General features: G+C 38.1%; 1 protein-coding gene across 1 annotated transcript in view; it reads right to left on the bottom strand.

Annotated features, from left to right (window-relative positions):
- LOC124154293 (shootin-1-like) overlaps positions 1 to 15,158 on the bottom strand; it is a 75,434-nt gene extending 60,276 nt beyond the window's left edge. The window contains exon 1 of the mRNA XM_046527918.1: positions 14,831 to 15,158. The gene's annotated coding sequence lies outside the window, so the exon portion shown is untranslated. The remainder of the gene's footprint in view (positions 1 to 14,830) is intronic.
- Positions 15,159 to 21,869: the final 6,711 nt, after the last annotated feature.

The raw sequence follows: 21,869 nt of genomic DNA, 5'->3' as shown, positions 1-21,869 counted from the left end.
ATAATTTTCCTGAATGAGGATTTGTAAAATTCAAATCAGTAAATGATGTACAATTAAATGTTGAATTCTACATTTTTTCTAATTATTTTTTACGAGTTATAGCTTGAACTAATTGGTAGGAACCGTGCGCATACGAAAATTATCACCATAGTGTCTCTCACTAGGAGCCATTTAAATTTTTATAATTGATGGATCTTATTTCTAACGATTTCTTTGCTGAATGAGGCAGACCATTAATGTAATTATTTGGGCTTGAAGAAATGACAAAGATCAGACCTATGCCAAGCTTAAATAGCATGTTTCAATTTCAAGGTTTCGAATGCCTATGAATGTCAATTTAAGGTTACCTCTTTCATTTTAATGCCATATTAAATCAATTCAAATAGCTTTGACTATATGACGTGATAGCATAGATTCTATCACCCTTTAGGAGTAGGTTAATGCTGAAAAATACCCAATATTGTCAAAATTTATGATTGAGTTTCCATTTTCCTTCTAGTCAGCATTTATTAGCTACATTGAAATGCTTTAGAAAAATATCTTCAGGAATAGGCCACAGACTTTTGGCTCTCTGGGTCGCTATGGAGCCAAAGTTCGTTGCTGGAGCAGAGATTATGCAAGGATTCATGGGAGGTCGTTGTAATGCCCTTGCGGTCCATCAAAGTCAAGGATATGAGGTCTTAATTGAAGCCAATGCAACTTGCGCGACGGACTTGCGGATCAGTGCCTAGAGGCACTTTCCCTAACAAATAAAGAAATTCGTATCAAGCCGAAAGATTTAAGTGATCTTGGGTAGTTTGTGAAATGCAGTATTATTTCGTCCATCCCTCTCAATTTTCGCCCCGGCTTTTTACCCGGAAACCGTACAGCTGCCGGTGAGTATATGTACCACCTCTTCAGCGGCGATGAATGTGGGCAAGTGCTCACGCAGGGGAAAATGACAATACAAATGTACAGGGGATCAGTGTAACTTTTCCAGTGTTAGTGAAGGAGTGAAACGCAGTATTAAAATACTCGGTACGACTCCGTTACATTTATTCCCAATAATTACTATCGTCTTCTACTGCTTAATTTTCAATATCAAACAGACAATTAATTAGACGATGTGTATAGTGGCAGTGGCGGAGATTTTTCTCTTAGAAGTCGATCACTGTTTGATGGCTGAGTGGATGACGCTCCAAGTACAACATTCCGTCCATAGGGTAAGACGTTTGCCCCTTGGTGCTTTGCGTTAACCCTTTTAAGGTCCATAAAGATTGCAGCCATTAGATCGCATAACAATATACGTTTTTAGGCTAATATTAATGCGTAGATTAAAAAAAACATGTGTATTAAAGCTATATCTCTTATAGTTTCTGAGATACAGTCTGGGAAGTGAAATAATACAAATCCTCGCTCCCTTATGGTACATATGTGTCCCATGACATAAAAACACTAATTCTGTGAAAATTAAAGCACAAATGCGGAGTTTTTCGTACTAACTCCACAGGCTAGGTACGCGCAAAAGATAAACCGAAAGTTCCGTTATAGTTGACCTTCTTATCTATCTGTAATAAACTATCAAATTTTCACTTCGTAAACAGCATTTCAAGTGAGAGCTCTTAACTCTGTGGGAACTACAATATCTGAAGGATATTAAAAAAAGAATTTTAAACTAGAAGCCAATGGCCTATTCTTCAATAGAACCAATTCTTAGAATCATACACCTTCTCATTTAATTTTGAGAGAATTTAAAAAAAATGGGACATATATGTCCCTTGGACCTTGAAGGGTTAAGGACTGCCTACTGCCGACTCTAGATTTCTCTCCAACCTTTCTTCCCTACACTTCCACCATCGCGCGAATGCCCTCAGGTGCCGGTTACTTCTTCCATATGATAATGAAAATTTTCGTGCCATATGCTTATTAAAGTTGAGTGGAGTTTGTTTGAGAAAAGAAAAGGTGAGTATGAACGTTTGATTAATCTGGGAAGACTTAGGGGAAGAGGAAGATGAGTCACTCGGCAAAAGTATCAAAGGAATGGTATAGTCAGGTAGAAATCGAAAACAGTTGTGATGAAAAGGGAACATCTGAAAATTCCGTCTAAAATCTTAATTCCGTCGTATCGTTAACAGGGTAGAGTCAGAAAAGGATGCAATCATTTCAGGTTTTTCAAATGAATCCAATGCACTAAAAACTTTGTCATTGAATCGTAATGAAGCCAACGTTAAAATTGCACTTTCTCCTTATGTGCTAATGAGATGCTAACTTAACTCTGAGAAGTATGTGAAATGGTGCATTTCAAGTCAAAGTACTCAATCCTTGTCTATCCTATAGAAGGCTCGCGTGGTATCACATGGATGCATATGAATTCGAATTTGCTGTACAAACTTTAATAAAATTCGCTCGTTGAGTCTCGAGTGAAAAAAATCCACCTGGACCGTGTATCAAACCGCTGCCCTTGGCTCTCCAGGTCAATGCTGAGAACCCTACGCCGCGCTATTATCACATTAAGTGGCATGCGCGGTCATAGCCTTGGTAATGGAATCAGCTATGTGCGGCTCGCCCTCTTTGAAGCTTTCATTTCCCTTGTGTTGCCATTTTTGATAGATCGCAAGGGCGTATTGTCGACCTCCCAAAGTCCCCGTGGAATAGCCTCGAGAAAAAGTAATAGGTTACACTCCCCGAATAGACATGGTAGCCCAACAAAATGTGTGGCGCGTATACATATATATCACCAGGGGATTGGAAAAATGAGAATATGTTGGTGCATGCATTATCATTTTGCCAGATTCAGAAATTACCAAGCTAGACTCGATACTCGACTCGAGATCGTAAAGTACTAGTCGCACATCCCTACTCAGAGGTACTTCCAGAATATTATTTATACGCGTCCAAGGGGATTTTTTCGTCATGCATACCCATTATTGTGGCATCTTATGATATTAAATGCTTTGAAAGGTGGATGATTTGAAATCATTAGTGTTTTCTCAAGTATGGCCAGGAAAGTCATTCGCTGAAAATATGATTTGTAGGGTTTATGAGCTCGAAGGAGCTACGATGTCCTTAGTTGGAATTATTTTTCCTGGACTGCAACCGTCGGAGAAATTTTGAATGGCGCATGTGAGAAATTTTCTCAGTCGTAGAGATGTTGCCGAAAGTTTGGAGATTAGAAAATGAAATTAATATATTATGCGTCCGGGGATTTTTTCGTCTTGTATATCAATTATTATAACTTCTTATCTAACGCAAAAGAATTTAGAGACTAGATGTTAGAGAAACTCCAAATTCGATCAAAATGAAATTGAAGTATAACTTATTTTTCTACTTGTGGTGGCAAATTCTCTTCGTTAGAACAAAGCTTCGAAACCATCCAAGAAGAACTCATCCCACTATCAATTAGCGGGAAATATTTGACATCCTTAATCATTTCACGAATAATCTAGATCAGCAAACCTCCTCCACGACCGAATACTTTCCAACGTAACACTTAATAAACCCAGTACTTCGCTGGCCCTCAGTGAGATCTGTGGAAATGGTAAGAATATGGTGAGAACTGTTTTTTTAGTATCTCTTGTCCTCCTTCCTTCTCGCCGCGTCGCAAAACCCACACATGGTGTTGCTAGCCCCATCGTATCAATACGACAGCGATACGCGAGGTAAACATTTGAATGGGGAAGGTAAACGGACAGTAAAGCAAAGAAACCACTTCGTTTATCTCGCGGCTCTTTTTCCCGCTTCGTTTTCCGCTTGATAAAATAAATCCCTCAAACCAATGTCCTGTGATGGATGTTGGCGTCAAATATTTCACCAAATGGACTTCAATGGGGAATATTCTGGGAGTACATCTGAGAGTAAATATATACAAGAGTGGTGTATGTGACTTCGTAGTAACCAAGAGCTGAGACTAACATTGCAACTCTCACTTTAGCATTATAATTGGAAGTCGAAAAAAGCTACTAAATAAAATATTTAAAAATGGATGTAATATTTCTAAACCTGCCGCGTGAACGGCGGTGAAATATACAAGAATTGCCATGAGAAAAGGTATAATTGCCATTGGAATTGAAGAATTTGGATAGCGTAGTGGTCTGCGCAGTGGCCCGGGAAGCCAAAGGTCCGTGGTTCGATTCCCGGTCCAGGGAAATTTTCTCTCATGGCAATTCTTGTATATTTTAAAATGGATTTCTTTAAAGTCGTGATACTTCTTCGTCAATAATTGATAACAAGGAAATAAACTTTATAATTCAAATATACTTAATCTAAATAAACAAAATCGTTGGAATCAGCTTAACAGAACCATCACCCCAATCACGTGCTCTCAGATTTTACCATTTCATATATTAGTCGCATGCGCAAAATGCCGAAAATTGCTCTAGTTCAATCTGAGGTAGATTTTTGGAGAATTTGACCCTTGATCAATAGTTCTTTGCAACTCGTTCTCAATCGATATTCATGCAATGCTGCGGGAGAGTGTTCTAGATTTTATATTATATATATATCGCTGCTTTTCACCATTGATGAATTTTTGCTATTAAGAAGCATTTTCTTCCTCTCTCAGAGCGAAGACAACCTAAAAGCTTTTGCTGGATGGAGTTTATGGCTTAGAATCTCATTATCGAATTTCTTCTTGCCTCGTAAGTATCATAAATTCGATCGAATTCGCTGGCATTTGGGGAAGTAGTTTAATTGATTGGAGGACGTTTGCCTTTTGCCTGATAAAAGCTCAATAAACATCGAGCGAAGGAAAATAATTTCCATTTTATTGTTGCGAAGTAAAAAAAAGACGAGATTCATGGGAAAGATTGATATCGCGGGGAGTGAAAAATTCCGCTCATAAAAATGGAGGGAAATGAAAGAATCTCCACACATTAAAGTGGGAACGAGGAGACTACCGAAAAAATTTAAAATCTATCAAATGCTTTGGAATTTTGCGTTAATATCAGTGATTGCGAAAGCTAGCCGACGGCGACGTAACGGTTGACTCGATGGAGCAATAAAAGATCAGCATTTCCTCCGGTTTAAATTTATGCTGAGGAACTCCACTGCTGCGACGGTTCACCATACAAATGGCTTGTATTTCAAGCACGAAGGATCGCACGCGAATATGAAATCGAGCACGGAAGTGCTGCTGACCAAAAGAGCCTTCGATGCGAAGGTCGTGCTGTGAAATGCGTACAGCTGTGTACGTTTACGGACAGTTTCACGATTAATACATCAAATGCGTGCCTTAAAAAGATACAAGCCGAGAAAATATTCATCTCTATTGGTGATTTTTGAGAGCTTATTTTTCCCAAATCATGTTATATCTTCCTACCGCGGGTATGCTTTTCCCCACTTAACATGTGGCTTTCATGATATTTTCAATTATAGTAAGTTACCACAGGATTGTCTGTGTTTTGGGGATTTTTTCATCGATTTTGTGATAAGTTTGCATTTACTCTCATACATTAATAAAGTCTTCTTTTTTCTAAGCTAATGACGCATACCTACTCATATGTTGTATAAGATAACTTCGGAGGATTTTTTAGTATCTGTTGTTATTTCCTGAACCTATAACCATAGCTTTATTTCATTCATCATGTAGGAGCCATGCATTATTGTTAGTTTTCGTATCGAAGATTTTAAGCATTGATCATCATTAGGGGACGCGCTACATTTCACTGTTGCGGGGATGCGATAGATGGACTGCGTAAGTAATTCAGTAATTTTTCAGTCTGTATAACTCATTGACGAACATTGAAGCCAAATGCTGACGAACCTTAAACTCTTCCTATGGGTAATTGATACTCCATAATTTTCTAATAGCTCCCATTTCTTATGCATTAATTTTTCAGTGCCAACATGTGTTGTCATTTATTCTATTAATGACTTCTAGGAAAAAATTCGTGAATTTAATGCTGGTTTGGAATTACATGAGAAAAATAGCTACAGCTACTTTTTTTTACCTCTTATGTTGTCCCAAAACATATAATTTAGTCTTAATAGGTCGGTAAAAATCGTCTTGGTCTTCGATAGAATTTATTTCGAGTTAGCAATGATTTTGAACCACATCGTGTTCTTGAATATCAAATGCACTGTTTTATCCATCAAAGCCATATAACGGCCGTAATTATTATACCATGGACTGATATGATATCTCTGTTCGACATTTTTAGAATTACTGGATTTATAAGGGGAAGGAAGACATTTTTATTTTGTTTATCACACTAGTATGTTAGTAACTTGCTCATTATCTGAAGATTGATCATATGTTACTCAACGCATTTAATTAAAAAAAATTCCTTCGAACGAGGAGTTGTAGCATTCGTTTCAAAAAGCAGCAATACTTTCCACGTCTCCTCATGTATGAAGTATTTAACTCTTGATAGCGGGACATAAGGCCTTGATTACTGTTGGACCGAGCCGGTTGATGAGATAATTAAGGTATTCAAGATCAAGTAGATCTTAGGGGTGTAATTTTTTCAATGAAAATCAGCGCGGGAAAAAAGAGTGTTGATCTTGCGAGAAAACACATGATTCATTTTGTGACCGTGATCATTAATTAATTTTTGGATACCTTTCATTGAAATTAAATTATTATTATCAAGGTATTATAATAGCAAAGGAAGGTTTCCGTGGCGTAATTAATTTAAAAAATTAAAAAAGCATTCAGGCAGCCTGACCTTCTTTCATGAACTTCCTTCTTCAATTAATAATAAGGCCTATCCCCTTTCATTCTACCTAAAAATCCTATTCTCTTCCTTCCTCTCCCTCGTTTACTTAACATTCTACCTTCTAACACTGTTTTTAACATTCCCTCCCCGCTTTGTACCCCCTTCATCCATATCTTCCGTCTCTTCATATCTCATCTAGAAGCTGCCTCTCTTCACCCACCATGTCCAGCACTTCGGCATTCCTCTTCCTCTCCGTCCACTTAACCTTCTCTATTCTTCTCCACACACGCATCTCAAACGCCTCGTCTTCTCTCGTCCCCATTCTTAAGTATCCTCATTTCCTATTCTCTTCCTTCCTCTCCCTCGTTTACCTAACATTCTGCCCTCTAACACCATTTTCAATATCACCTCCTCGCTCAGTACTCGCTCTGTCAATAATTTATGTCACCTAGAATGTGTTGTTATTATTGAGAAATTGTATATGAATATGTTATATGCTGTATCATTTTCAACGTAATGTTCCTACACAAAAGTAAATGAATGAAAAAATAACTTATATCTGCCATTGCGTGAGGATGCTCTCGGGGAAAAATACCAGGATAAGGAAAGGTAATTCGTGAACCAGAAGTTTCAGACTAATTTTCACCTTCTGCCATTTCAAATGTTTTTTTTTCCTCGCTCGCGCAGTACTATAAATCCGGATTCACCGTACCGTTATTCGCCTCGAAGGATCCCGGTGATTTTTGATGCATACATATATATAAATTCACGGAAAGCGAAAACACGCAAAGGTTAATCTAAGTCATGACTTCTCGGAAATGCTATTAAAAGTGATTCTTAAGACATGTGGCAGACATCATAGAACTCTTGAAATTTTCGATGGTGTTGCCAGAAAATTTCTTCAAAATTCGCCTTGATTACAAGGATTTGTTTTAATCACCACCTCAAGATAATGTTTTATCCCGAGGTGGCTTTCTTTGTAGTCGGAAGAGGTGGAAAAATCAACCGTTATTCGGAATTCTTCACCATTCGATCGCTTGCGGAGAGGAAACGTTTCTCACTTCTTTTATCTCAGCCGACGCCGTCTTTGGGGATGAAATTGGTTCGCTGAACTCAGTTTATCTAAAAGTTATGCTTAGATATATGATTACGTAGAATATACGAGACAAATGTAAAGTATTCTCATGGGCGCTGAAAATGGTAACTATATTGCAATTATTTTAATTCCTAAGCGATTCTTATTACCAATAATTTACAAGCCTGTATTTGCCTGGTGTGAGCTCTATCCTCACCAAAAGATATGGAACCCTGTTTTGAAGAATTGTGTGAGGTATATATGTTTTGCTATTTATGTAGGCTGTAAATCTTAGGTATCTTATGTCGGCACTTATGAGAGATAATTTCTAATTAAAATGTTATAAATCAAAGATACATTTGACATGAACCGTTAACGTTACAAGAGAAGAAGATGATTATTTTTTTGAAGGAATAACTTTCTACGTTTCTCAAACAATGAAGAGACAACCTAAAGATAAACTCAAACGTTCAAACTTGAATCACGAGGAGGCGTTAGGGCATACAATAATCTGGATTAGGGCAGAATAATATAACTTAGCTTTTCATCGCCTTAATTTTTTTCTATTTGGTTCATGTAGTGAAAGATTTCAATTATTTGAAGTAAAAATATTATGGAATTAAATAAGATATCTTAATATGGTACATTTTTCCATGTCTAATACTACATTATTCTTATCAAGAAATCGAAAGTATTAGGATACTGGAGATTGAAATGTGTTAAGTAATCTTCTTCCATGAAAATAACAGATTTTGTCTATCAACTATTTCTTGGAATTTCTATGCATGGCTGCGTTAAAAATAAGCGATTTATAAATGATTAATATCTTTCGTCGACTGTTGCGATATTATCTTGCGTACTTCTGAGCGTATTAAAGTCAGATCAATCAGAGTCATCGCGCTGAGAAGTAGACGTTTTGCCCGTTTGCAACAGTCAGTCTGTTGCTTAACTTCGCGAATTGATTGCTGAATTGTGAGGTAATTCATCGGTGTGATAGACCTTTATCAACTTTGAACCCGTCCGAAATTGTACAAGGTTAGGCGTGCATTCAGTGATGGAACCAAAAAGTTGGTTCGTAGAGGTGAAGGTAGAGCTCAACACTGACTAAGCGTCAGGCGTGTGAATTTCACACATTCAGGGGGCCAGATCCTTTCCCTAGGCTACTTCACACTTTGACCGTTTTTGTTTGCCTTAACACCATAAATTAATATTAATACCCTCTTGTGGGAACTGTGTAAGGTTTCCGGCTCAAATTTTTGGAAGCGCGATGCAGGGAAATCCGCTAGGTACGTTGCACACTGAATATTAACCCCTTCCACTTCGATTTATTTTCCGAATATCGTACTCCTATTCTTTATTTATTTTTTCTGTAGTTCTTTTTCAAATGGTAGGTAATGAAATGATAATATTGTAATTTGTAATCAACGTAGAAACGTGAAATAAAATGCGATTATTAAACATGGAGGACACAGCTATCGCTACTCGAATAAAATCATTTTAATCCCTCCAATGAATCACGTTTCATTAAATATGAATTATTTTTGTATACTATGAATTTTTTAACATTGTTAAGCTTTCACAATAATTATATTGCTCCTCAAAATAGTGCTAAACTTATGAAAATCTGATGACGAGAGACACTCGTCATTGCGCGGTTTGGCGTCGAAAGTTCATGACGAGCTAGGCTCGTCATTACAGCGCAAGGGGTTAATAAACACCGATCACGGTTTTGATCTAGTTATATTGTTACAATCAAAGTGATCTCTGATAATGATTTAATAGTACCTAAAGTTTATCCTTAGTAATGACATAACAGTATCGAAACTATCGTCAGTAGCAATGAATAGTCAATATGGACGCTTAAAGGGATTTTATTTCCCCCTCATCCTTAGTTAATCGTGAAATATTGGTATAGTATTTGGAGGGGGCGTCTCATATCTGAGTCATATGCGCCATGAGGGAAGGGCATGGAAGGAAGGATGGAGAGAAACCCGGCGTCGGCATTAGCCTGCTCTTTACGAAAGGTGCCAAGGGCACCATGGCCTAACGTCCCATCCGACGGACGGAGTGCAATACTTGAAGAACCCTCCTCCACAAATCACTCTAGCCAGAGTCGGTTATTCAGTGAAATTTCTATGCAACTCCGCCGAGATTAGAACTCGGACCCACAGGATAGGAAGCCAGCATTATGGTAACCGTGCCCACCCTATCCCCATCACGAGAAAGTCTTGAAAGCTTGAATTTTCTTCCACACAGCACTCGAGTAGGAATCGGGCAGTCTCTGAAAATTCTCTGCCACCGCCGGGATTTGAACCCGAGCCCACGGGGTGGACAGCCAACACTCAGGCACTACACCAACCCGATCCCCTCGTGAAATAATGATTGCCATCTAGTCTAAAAGAGAATTTTCATCCATTTGGTGAGTGCAAGTGCCGTGGTCGGACGTTGCGGCATGATCTTGCGAAGTTCGAAGCGCCAGCGAGTCCGAACCATCGAAGAGTCATAGCGCTGAGAAGTAACACGCCAAAAAAGTCATTCCGTGTACGTCTTTTATAATTTATTGACGTCTCACATCACGGAGTCCCGCGGAGGGCGGCGGTCTTTTTGTTATTGTTATGCTCACGTTGTCCCGCTTGAGAGAGAGAGAGACATAAAGAGGGGTGAGTTTAAAAATAAACAAGTTACCTACGGGGCAACCCGATGACGACATCGTCCTCCCTATCCGTCGGGAGATCTAGGGGCGGGAGGGCGCAGGAGGCGATGAGACAATGGTGGGGAGGGGGATGGGTTATTCGTTAAAAAACTACCCCACGCGGAGGTGAGAGCCTCTTGCCAAAATTTAAAAGGAAACGAAAGAGAGGAAAGCCAAGGCCGCTTAAAATCACTGACGGGGTTCAAACACTCTCTTTTGGTGGCATAAAATCATGACAGTGTTGATCAAACGTTAATGGTGGAGAAAATCACACGAATCACTTCACGGGAGCATAAACGATAAACTAAAGTTTTACTGAGTAGATTTTTTCGATCATGATGATAGAAGGATGCACAAAATTTTCTAATAAAATCAACTGATTTGGGCGTTACTTGGTGGAACGATGAAATGTTCATGGTGAAACAAAACACACTACTATTCCACAAACTTTTATTTTAACAGTCCTCTAGTTTCGATGTTTACACCGACATTATCAAGACTCTTGATAATGACGGTGTAAACTTCGAAACTAGTTGACTGTTAAAATAAAAGTTTGTGGAATAGTACTATGTTTTGTTTCACCATGAACAAAATTTTCTAATTTTCTACACTCCTGTATAACTTAGGTTTCAATGGGTACTGTGAGTCTCCACGATGATGATTCTATCAACCAAGAGAGTGAATTGTCCAGTAAATTTGTCGAAAAATCAGTCATTAATACTTGCTACTACCATAATTGCACTTACCGAGTAGTTTTAAGAAAGTTACTATGCAATCCACAATAATACTGTTTTAGCAAGTAACTCTCGAGTAAACCAAGCTCATGCATATTGAATAGGTGGTCTGCGGATCGCCAATAGTCCGCTAGATATGCGGAAGTGGCCCGTGAGATAAATGGTGATATTGGACATTTATTTCTCCCTACATTAGTTTAAAATTTCGACTGGGATTCACGTATACTTTTAGATATGACTCTTGCTTAGTAATGACAGTATTTGAAATGGAGATTTTATTTTCAATAGAAGGATAAGAATATTGAATATTAATCAAGGAAACATTTTTTCCGAAGATTTGATGATATCATGCGGAATGTTATCAAATTCTTTAATTATGATTCAAGAAAGAAACATCCTCTATGAGAAGTCCCTTAAAACGGAGCACATGCACGAGCTATATATTTAATTTCATTTAATAAGAGGGAGACCATCAAATTAAGACTACTAATTATCATTCCTACCATGTCAGACTGTTTTCATGCCAAAAGAAGCCGCGTAAAAATGCAGGAAGAGAACTGTCTGCCTGTGTGGCGCCAGCTCAAATGTTTTACGGTTTTTGTTCCTCACATGCTTCTGACAAATGGAAATGACCTTTCATACCAGTTTTCGAAAAGGAAAGCATCGATTTAAAAATACGGTGGCATAAAATATTATGGCTCGATCAATCCATTTTGGTCGTTGTGTAACAGATTCATAAAAAGCGTATGGCGAGGAAAATAAACGTGTAGCGACGATCCACACCTTTTGCGTGAAACTGATCGCGTGCACTTTGCGGTTTTAACCAGATATCTCAGACAGTACTTGAGACGCAGATGGCATGTCTTATCCGTCCGTGTAACTCGGTAGGTATAGGTGATTTTTTTACGCTGATAAACTAATGATGTTTTCCCTAAATGGAGGAAAGGAAAATTCCTGTTTCGGCTGGTTGTTCTATCATTTGCGTAGGTTCAACTGCACTGCTGTTGAAAGTCATTTGGGGTTCGTTTCTGTTAAGCCTCCACAATCATTAGGATGGTATGTCAGAACCTAGTCTGCTCAGAGTGCTCTTCATATGAGATGATTCATATCTTCGACCTATGTATGAGCAATTCTGTCCCAGTTTTCTTACAAAACTAAAACTGGTGCGCTAACTTATGAATGGTAAAATATATGTCCATTTCGGATTTGACCGCGCAAAGTTGTCTCCGGTTTCATTTTTGGCTAATTCTCTACCCTTAAGTTTTCTCAGCTGTCTGCTGACCTTTGATTGAGTGATTTTCACTTATTCAGGTATAGTTATCTCCTATTTTATCATTCGATAATTAACTGTCTTATATATTTATCGTCATTCTGTTGATCTTTGAATGTGCGTTATTATCGTATATCCAAAGTTATCTTAAACAAAAGCGTTATTCTTTTCTTCACCAAATCATGATTGCTGGAAGTTGGAGGTATATAGAAATCCGGCTTTTAATGAATTTCTCTCGTCTCTTTAGTGGGAAAACCGAAATGGAAGATAGCGGACGAGTTGAAAGCCGAAAGGAAAATTATTAGCTTTTCTTTTTCTTCCCCTTGGATGCTCGAGACTAAAATTCGTCTGTAAAGGTCTTCCTCTGGTTCTATTTCCTGATCTTCCCTCTTTTTCATTCGTTCCTGTGAATACAGGTGACATATCCCGCTATCTGATTTATTTGTCTTAGGTGGGGTTTTCCTTGCCATTACTTACCACTTTCTTTACACTACAGGAAGTTCTGTATTGAATCTTCACACCGATAAAACTTCTGAAAGACTTCATGCGATATGATTAAAACACTCTGTGCCGCACACAAAAGCCACGGCCCTACAGTACAAAAGGGAGTCCCATTTTACCATCGTATTGACACTTTCACACGCAACATTTTCATCCGTCTCAAGATTGGCGAGGAAAATTGATCGTTCGCGAATAACAAAATTTGTGAGTGACAAATTTTACTTTAATTTATTTTCGCATATTCAAATCATAATGCGTTTTTCTTTAAGGAGGTTTTTGAACAGGGAATAAGTAAAATAATTGCTTTTCAGAGTCATTGTATGTTTAGAATTAAGCCACTTCATAGAATTGTTGACATTCTATATAAAGCCTCGAATTATTTTTTAATTCCGTGTTGCCAAACGTTGTGTCAGAATCTCAGTCAGATTTTACCTTGATGACATAATCGAAGAAGACTTCAGAATGGGAATAAAAGAAGAATTAATGGTATTTAAGGAAGAAAAATGCTGAAATCCCATTAATGAAGTGGAAAATAGTTAAAAATAACACTCAGGTGATAGATGAAGAGATTTTGTCTTTTGTATTAACGGACTTCCTTGTGATTGTGGTTGAAATATTTCAAACACGGTATTGACTGTGCGTAATGGTGCAAGCGATATTTTAAAATTCCTTGGTAATGGAATTTTAATAAAAATCGTCATAAAAATGTATGTCCTAAGTAGCGAAGTTGTGTATTGTGAACTGGTTCTTGAGAAGTTGAAAAAATAATTCTTCTAGAGGAGACGAAGGCGCCATAGTTTCTTATTTTTTTTGCTCTTGCTGAAAGATAACCAACGTGAGTGTGCCTATATAGAAGATTTTGGGGTGAATAAATGCGAATTTACGAGAGCGCAAGGAAAAAGATCTACCAAACTACTGAGTACTTAGTAGAACGAGGTCGTCCCGGGATTTTCACCTACTAGAAACTTTGTTCGTAATTCTTTCGTTAGATAGTTGCTTCTCCACAAAGCAACAAGCATTGTTAGTTTCGATTGAAAATATAGAAAATATTGAACTGATGATGTTTTTAATTTTTAAGCTAGTCCAGTGGTTTTTGAAAAATAACCTCGAATTTTTTAGCGAAAAAATTGGACACAGTCACATGCAAATGCGTATGTAACGCAATAATATCACAAAGAAATTTTCTATTGGAACATTTACATTTTGATCTAACGATTTACTTCATTTGTTTAAAAAGGAATATTTTTATTGGGTAAGACCTCTCGATCTCAGTAGGACGACATAATGTCGTGCTTGGCTAAATACATATTATTATTACTCAACAATTCTAAGTTAAATTGTTTTTATGTTATCCGCGAAAAAATATTTTACTCTAAATATGGTGACGACAATGACGATTATATTATAAAGAGTTTATGAACATGGGCGTACCCAGCGAGGGGGAGGAGGGGTTAGCTGCCCCCCCCCCTAGAAGCAAAAATCGCAAATGTCTTTTAGGAAAATAATATTTTTTCAAGTAGATAACTTTATACACTAATAAAGGGCTGTAACAGTTTTCTGAAAATGTTGATTTCATTCCCCTTTTCCATGCTTAAATCTTACCTACAACTCGAACAACCATAGATTTCCCTCCCCCCACTAGTTTTGATCTTAGGTACGCCCGTGATTATGAACTAATGGATGAGGACTAATGAGAAGATATAGACATTTAACTTAACAAAGTTGCCGTGTATTAGAAGAAACAGCGGTTTTAAAGCATGCCCCGAACCTTTTCGGTGATGTAATTGGAGGGTTCCGAGACCCTGGGGGTCCCGAAAATCCAAATCCGGACGGCGCCAGAGAAATCCCCTTCCGTCGTAAGGTTTCCCGAGTTAAGTAGGCATGCATATACGCAGACACTCATTAGGGCAACTCGAAACTCACCGTTTCAGTGGCGGAGACGGCTCGCGAGACGGTTTCCGTGTCCCCTTTGGGGGTTGGTAGTGGTGCTGCCGTCAAAGGTTTCCCTCGGTGCACGCACCAAAGCAATTTTCGAGTTTGGAATACTTTCGTCCTTATCCGCACTCGACACTTCTCACAGGCAGGCAAGCAGAGCTAAGGTGGCTGCGACACCGTGCCTTCCTCGGCCGCCGGGTAATCCGTGGCGCGCGGAGCTGAACTGAGTCGGCCGCGACCGTGGGGAAGACTGATGTTTATGCCTTCCTCTCCCGCGAGGAGCGGTGTTTGAGTCCGCGGGGAAGAAAAACGTCTGTCTTGGTCGGAGCGGGAGGCGGGAACTCTGCCCCCCTCCACCTGTCCTCCCTCCGTCTCCCCCCCTATCTCTCTCTCTCCCTCCCCTCTCCTCGCTTTCAATTCACGCTCATCCTGTCTCCCTCCCTCAACCCACTCTGTCCCTCTCCTTTCCCATCCTGCTTCCCGTTCCGCTAGGCTCATTCGATGTATCCATTCTTTCTGATCCGTCTACAATGGTTTTGATCGTCGACGGCAAGAGAACTGCATGGAGGAGATCCAATTCCATCTAATACAAAGGTCTACAACCCGCGGCCCCTCGGCTAATTTCTCGCGGCCCCAAGAGGCTAAATAAAATATTGTGTCGCGAACCAAATATTGACACATAAGCAAAAAAAAACAATTTCAAAAACCTCGTTGATTAATGGAGCTGTATAATTTTATGATTTTAAGCAAGTTCAGTAGGTTTTTTAAAAATAACCTCGGATTTTCCTGCGAAAATATTTGATTAAAAAATATTATTTAATTTTTAACCAATGAAGATTATTGACTTTTTAATTATTAAAAAAAATTACTGATATAGTGGTATGGTATAGTGGCGTGGTATAGCATGTGGTATAGTGGTATGGTATGGTATAGTATGATATGGTATAATGGCGTGGAGTATTGTACCCCTACGGACGATGTGATATCGATTTTTGGCCCTTGCATTAAAAAGATCGAAGACCCCTGATCTAATAGATGGCTGATTTCTGTTGCCACTTCGGTAGCATTTTAATCGGTTTCATGTCCGAGCCACTTTTTTTCCATTATTTTGCAATATAATGATTGTAATTGCGAGGAATAGCATTGAACTTTTATGAATTTGATAGATCACGTCATCATGGACATATATTTCGGTTTACACCCCTAATTATACCTTATTTCCCCGTGAAACTCGGATCAATTTGTCCGTCAGCGACGCGAGTGGCGATTTTTGTAAACCCATTTAAATGCGCGTTGGTTGACGACACATGTAGAGGCAGACTTGAGGACTCTCTTTTGTAATATTCACTGTCGAAGGTGTGATTTTTCTTTAGATATAATAATGCGAGGCATGGAAATTGATTGGTGACATTTTCAAAAACTGGAAACCGTTGAATACGTTGTTGGGCTGCCCAGCGATAGTATGTATGGCGCTAGTTCCGCTCGGCTGAATAGGTAGAATTTGGTTGGATTCGGAGGAAAATTTTGAAACCTATTGTACTCCTGCTGTTTGCATGCTTTAGGGCCGCCCACTGTAATCATGTATGGCGCTAGTTTCGTGAAAATATTCTTCTAGATAATAAAAATTTTGCTGGAGGCATATTTGAAAAATCCATACTGTATAAATACTTATTCACTAAATATAAAATTTTTTATTCGTTAACTGCTATTTAAGTCGGACCTATTAGGAAGATAGCCGAGTGTTTAAGTTTATTGTGATGTAGCCAATAAGGTATCCAGTTGGGAATAAAAATATTAGGAAATAAAAATGTATCCTTGTTAGCAGTTGAAAAGCAGAAATTGATCTTGAGAATTATATTTCCTCTCCCATAGATCTGAAGAGGTTGAAGATCCCGATACCCTTGGCCCTGTTCGAGTATGATACCTTTGACTGGAGTTCCTTTCCCGAGAATCTTCACTCAACGATCTTATTGGGACTTTGTTATCTCAGTAATATTTTTTTTACTAATAAGTAGTTACTTTTTGTGGAAGAGGTTCAGAGGTTTCAAACCTCCCAGAAATTTAAGGAGTGTCTCAAATGACCTCTCTCCTAACTGAACACTCTTCCCATGTATGCACGGGATACATAGCTGGTTGTTCTATGTGCGGTGGGGTACATTGCATTCCAGCGAAACATTTTTCGGGCAACGGACTTGGCGGGAATAATGCTATCACGTCATGCTTTTATTCTAGGCTGTATCTTCTAGGGAGGCTAACGTGGATATTGTAGGAAGGCAAAGGTTTCAATTTGCCTTCCACAGAGGTTCTCGGACCGATTCAATGAACTTCACGTTCTTGAGACAATTGCAGCTGTTACTGTTATTTGATCCCCTGAATGTTTTCCGTCGTGCTCTCTTGGGAAACTGAAGAATTGGAACGGAATTGTCGAGAAGGGCTTCAGAATACTTCACATAAGATCCATCCCTTTAAAACTAAAATTTGATTGCAATCTCTGAAAGAGTCATGTACCAATATAACTAATTTCTGCTTATTTTGCATCAAGGCCTTCCCCAGTAACGGTTCACATCAGTGGCGTGGCCAGGAATTTCGTTCGGGGGAAGGGGTGGGGGATCGAAAACCAGGGGGAAAAATTTTTGAAAAACAGGGTACTAAGTAATGGGTTTTAAACTAATTTTAACACTTTTCATAATCGAAATAACTTCATTTGTTAAAGAAATATTCTATAAATTCATGATTTTTCAATATGTTGTTTTATTTTTTGAAGGAAAATAGTTGTGTTTTTATATTTCGGGGGGGGGGATGAAGAGGGGGGGGGGAGAGGGGGGGGGAGAGGGGGGGGAGAGGGGGGTCCGGACCCCCTGGACACCCCCTGGCTACGCCACTGGTTCACATGATGCAGAAACTTAAAGAACACTCGATGAATATGATCTCATATAATGTTCGAGCCCGATGTAATATTCTGATTTTTTCTGAATAAGTCTTTTAAAATGATTTCAGAGAGCGAGTTATGGAATGAAGTACCGGAGAATTATATCTCTGCGCTCATTATTTGTGTGTAGATTGGTTTTCTCTAAATCATTTCTAAAAAGAGTTCTGGTATCATTTTCTTGAGAAGAGCTTTAGTATCTTGATGAAAGTAAATAACCCGTTATAATTCTCAGAAAAGCAAACGGTAAATTTTCGTTGGCTCTGCTATCGAGTCTTTAAGTTCCTCTTGAACGGGTGAGTTTTTTAAAAGTGGGAATGATATATATTTAGAAGTGGTATAAATGAATAAATGTGAAGTGAACCAACTATTACTGCAGTCACATTCATAGGTAGTAGGTAATTGCTGTCTTCAAAGATGTATACATAACGAGTTTTAATCGCCTTAACACATTTAAAAAAATTAAAGATATTTTAGGGAATTACAAACATTATTGCAAACTGAAAGTGAAATTTGTTTGAATTGTACTGTTTGAGCAGCTAATTTTGTCCACAAGGTCGTCGTGTTGCGTGAAACATTAACTTCAAATTTATCTTCAAGAAAAGTTTATTTTCTTCGTAGTTATTTCTTGACATTGATCATGATATGAGCTGGCCACAATTCTGCTCAGCGATACATGCTTTGCGCTATTGTTGTTCTTCCGTTCTCGTAGTCACTGTAGCTGGCGTTAATATTATTCTATTAGACTTCGTCATATGATCTTCATTCTTTCGGCTGAGTGGCCTTTTTATGCTTGATTTTTTCCTGATATGTTTCCTGGTTTTCTCCTCTAGTATTCTCATTTACACTTCCTCGTTCATATTTTTATACGAACTCTTAATTTCAGTGAACGCCTCGACTGTCATTTCCGATGATGATGATTTTTTCTCATTTTGCTAATCAACGGTCCATAAATCTGAAAAAAGTACGACTGCAATCTTTGAGTGAGATTTCCTTGTTAACAAATTAATCCTTTCATCACGGTTTATGTAGTCCTCATGGATGCTCTCTGGATCTGTGACAATCTGTCATGGAGATTTGTGTTAGTCCTTATAAGTGCTTCTTTTTGCATTTTTACTTATTAAGAATATCTCTGCTTCTATTTGGCTGCAGCTTCCAAGATAGGCTAACTATTTTTATCGATTTTTCGTTACGATGCTAAGCATTATACTTCAATAACCTTAGGATGTATAATATTCTCAATTTATTCTCAAAGGTAAGATTATGTTATTTCTAAATAAAGACTGGTCTAGTTAGCGTGTATAACTCGGAAGGCATGGACAATTTTCACCGTAAAAATACATTGAGTTTGTCAACTTTGTCTATTTTAATTTAGAGGGCTGACGGTTATTACACATATTTTTCCTTTGCCTAGTATCTATTTTTTAAAGTATCGCCGTAATCCATGTGATTTTGTTAAACATTCAGATTTTACCATTTGAATAATTACCAAGCCATGTCTGTCACTTAAGTGTAGATAAATGATTCGATGGAAATGGATTTCATGAAAAAATATCCTACTACTTATGTAAAACGATCAGTTAAGGAAAATAATTCAATAATATAAGTAAAATGTTTATCATAGAAATGGAGCTATTGCAGTGGAGACATAAACTTTACCACGTGAGATGATGGAAAGAAATTATCAGCAATATGGTATTTATCCCTAACCGTTTATCAAACCGCGCTCATCGTTTTATGGATAAATATTTTTCTCGTGCTCCGATGATCATCTTGATTGAGATGTCTTGAACTCCTGAATTCGATCTGAGGATCTCTCTTCTATGTCCCCTTGATAATCGGGCCAGACTATTGTCATGAGAAAGGCGGAAACGGTGGAATTTATAAATACAACGGATGAACTTCTCTTGGAATTAGCGTCGTGTGTCCAGCTTTATATCCACCAACCTTTCGGAGGATGATAACTTTCCATTGTTGTAGCGCATTTACTCATATTTGTCATCGCCGATTTCAATTGGACTTTCATTTACCCCAAATATTAAGCTGAGACACCATCAAACAGGCTGATGTATCCCTTCAGAAGTAATAATTTTTTTCAGGTCGATTGTAGGCGATATTACTTTGTGGAAACTTATTGTAATAAGAAAGAAACAGCCATAGAATTTACATGTAAACTTTGAAGCTGGTTGAGTTAATGGATAAGTGTGGAAAATTACTTCGGCTGTTTCTTTCTCATGATATTTGTTCTCCTAAGGAGAAAAAGATATAATGGCCTTATGAAGACAATATATGGCCAGAACGGAAAAGGAATACCTCGAATAAAATGAATAGAACAGGTAAAGAAGGATGTGAAAGAGAAGAAACTCGTAGGTGTGAAAAGATTGGTTGATGGGAGAATTGAGTCGAAACAATCTTCGGATTCAATATTCAATCAAACCAGTGATAATTAGGGAGGGAATGGATCACTCATCGTTATCTACTAACTATTTTTTCCGAATTACGTTTTGGGCACGAACTGTCATTTGCACGTTAATAACACTTAATCTGGAAACATGATCGGAGGAATTTGATCTGACATTTCTTATCGTAAAAGTCTATTTCACAAAGTAAAGATTTGTGCTTTGACCTCTAACCTGGTTTTAGACCAAGTTTTCGATTTACTTGCACGATCGCGCCTCGAAACGGTAGCATTTTGGTATATGCCTCCTTACAATTTCCAGAAACGCGCTTTTTGGCGTAGAAAACGGAACTATTCTTTGGATTTGTGGGGAGAATTGTTGGAAGCATTTGCTATCTAACGGAGGGTGTTTGTCTTGAGCTGGCTACGGAAGATATATCGTCCACCCCTCGAAGCTATTTCTGAGAAACAGAACAATCACTGTCAATTTCCGGAAGCGACCTGATGAAAATTGAGCAGACTTCGTTGTGTGGTCATTTATAGTCCCCAAGATACTTCGTTTTCTTCGAAAGAATTTGTCCAGAGACCATAAGGAATACGTTTTCAAATTCGGATCGGGAATTTTTATCGGGAGGCGTTGAGCTTCGTAGTTATTCCAACTGTTGCTCATGGCACTCATTATTATAAAATTTTGACTAAATAATTTAGCAGTTTTCGCAAATAGTCACAAAAGTATATTTTCTTGGAAACTGAGTTATTTATTCTCTTACCGCCTGATTTCTACCCCTCTCTCCGTGGTATGCTTTGATCCCCTAGTTGATATGCTAGGGATACGTTGTTTTGAAATGAAGGGGTTTATTAGAATTTTATTTTCCAAAAAAATTCATAAACGAACGCCAAAAGTTTGCATTATTTAAAAATAATTGGTATGGCAAAGTAATAATTTTTAGTTTCAGCGTTTTATGTAATTGTGTTAAAATTCGAGGATGCCTTAGAAGGAAGCTTCACCGGGAAACGAAATGAATGTATTTGTTTGAAAATTTCATAGCATATTCCTCTTATTGTTCAATACAAGCTATTATTAAAGATTATGCTCTCCTCGATTCATTGTTTGAGTATTTTAGCTGTCTATGTGAAACTTTATGTAGTATTATAGAGTGTACTTGCGCATGCATGAAAAATGTAAAAAAAGTTATAATATAAATACTGTTTTGGCAAAAATAACTAATATAAGTCAATCCTTAACGTACAAAGCGAGACGTAAGTACTCCGCTGTAGTATTTAATGAGGTATTAGCTAATGGCTGCTGTAATTGAATGGAAAAACTTAATAGTCAACTAGAGCAATTGAATTTTTTTGCTTAAATCCTACTACTAATCTGAAAACTGAGGCCACAGGTATCGTTAAAGTAAATTTATTTTGGAGAAGGATGCATTCGGGGGCGGAATCATTGGTTTGAAGATCTGCACGCATACTGACAGCCAAAATTTTTCGAGGAATTTTAACTCTTTGGCAATCTCTGGTGCCTATGGTCTTCTTTGACTTTGATGTATTTGGTGGCTATGGTCTTCTAGTTTCCAAGTATCCAAGTTTTGAATAACTGAATCAATTTTCACGAAGTAAATGGATATGTATTAGAATGGCGGTGAAGACAAACGTCTCATCCGACGGATGAAGTAAGCAGGTCACTCTGAAGAAAGATT

The sequence above is a fragment of the Ischnura elegans genome, chromosome 2 (assembly GCF_921293095.1).
Source record: "Ischnura elegans chromosome 2, ioIscEleg1.1, whole genome shotgun sequence".
In the NCBI taxonomy this organism is placed as follows: domain Eukaryota; kingdom Metazoa; phylum Arthropoda; class Insecta; order Odonata; family Coenagrionidae; genus Ischnura; species Ischnura elegans.
This window is presented reverse-complemented; position numbering and strand designations above follow the sequence as displayed.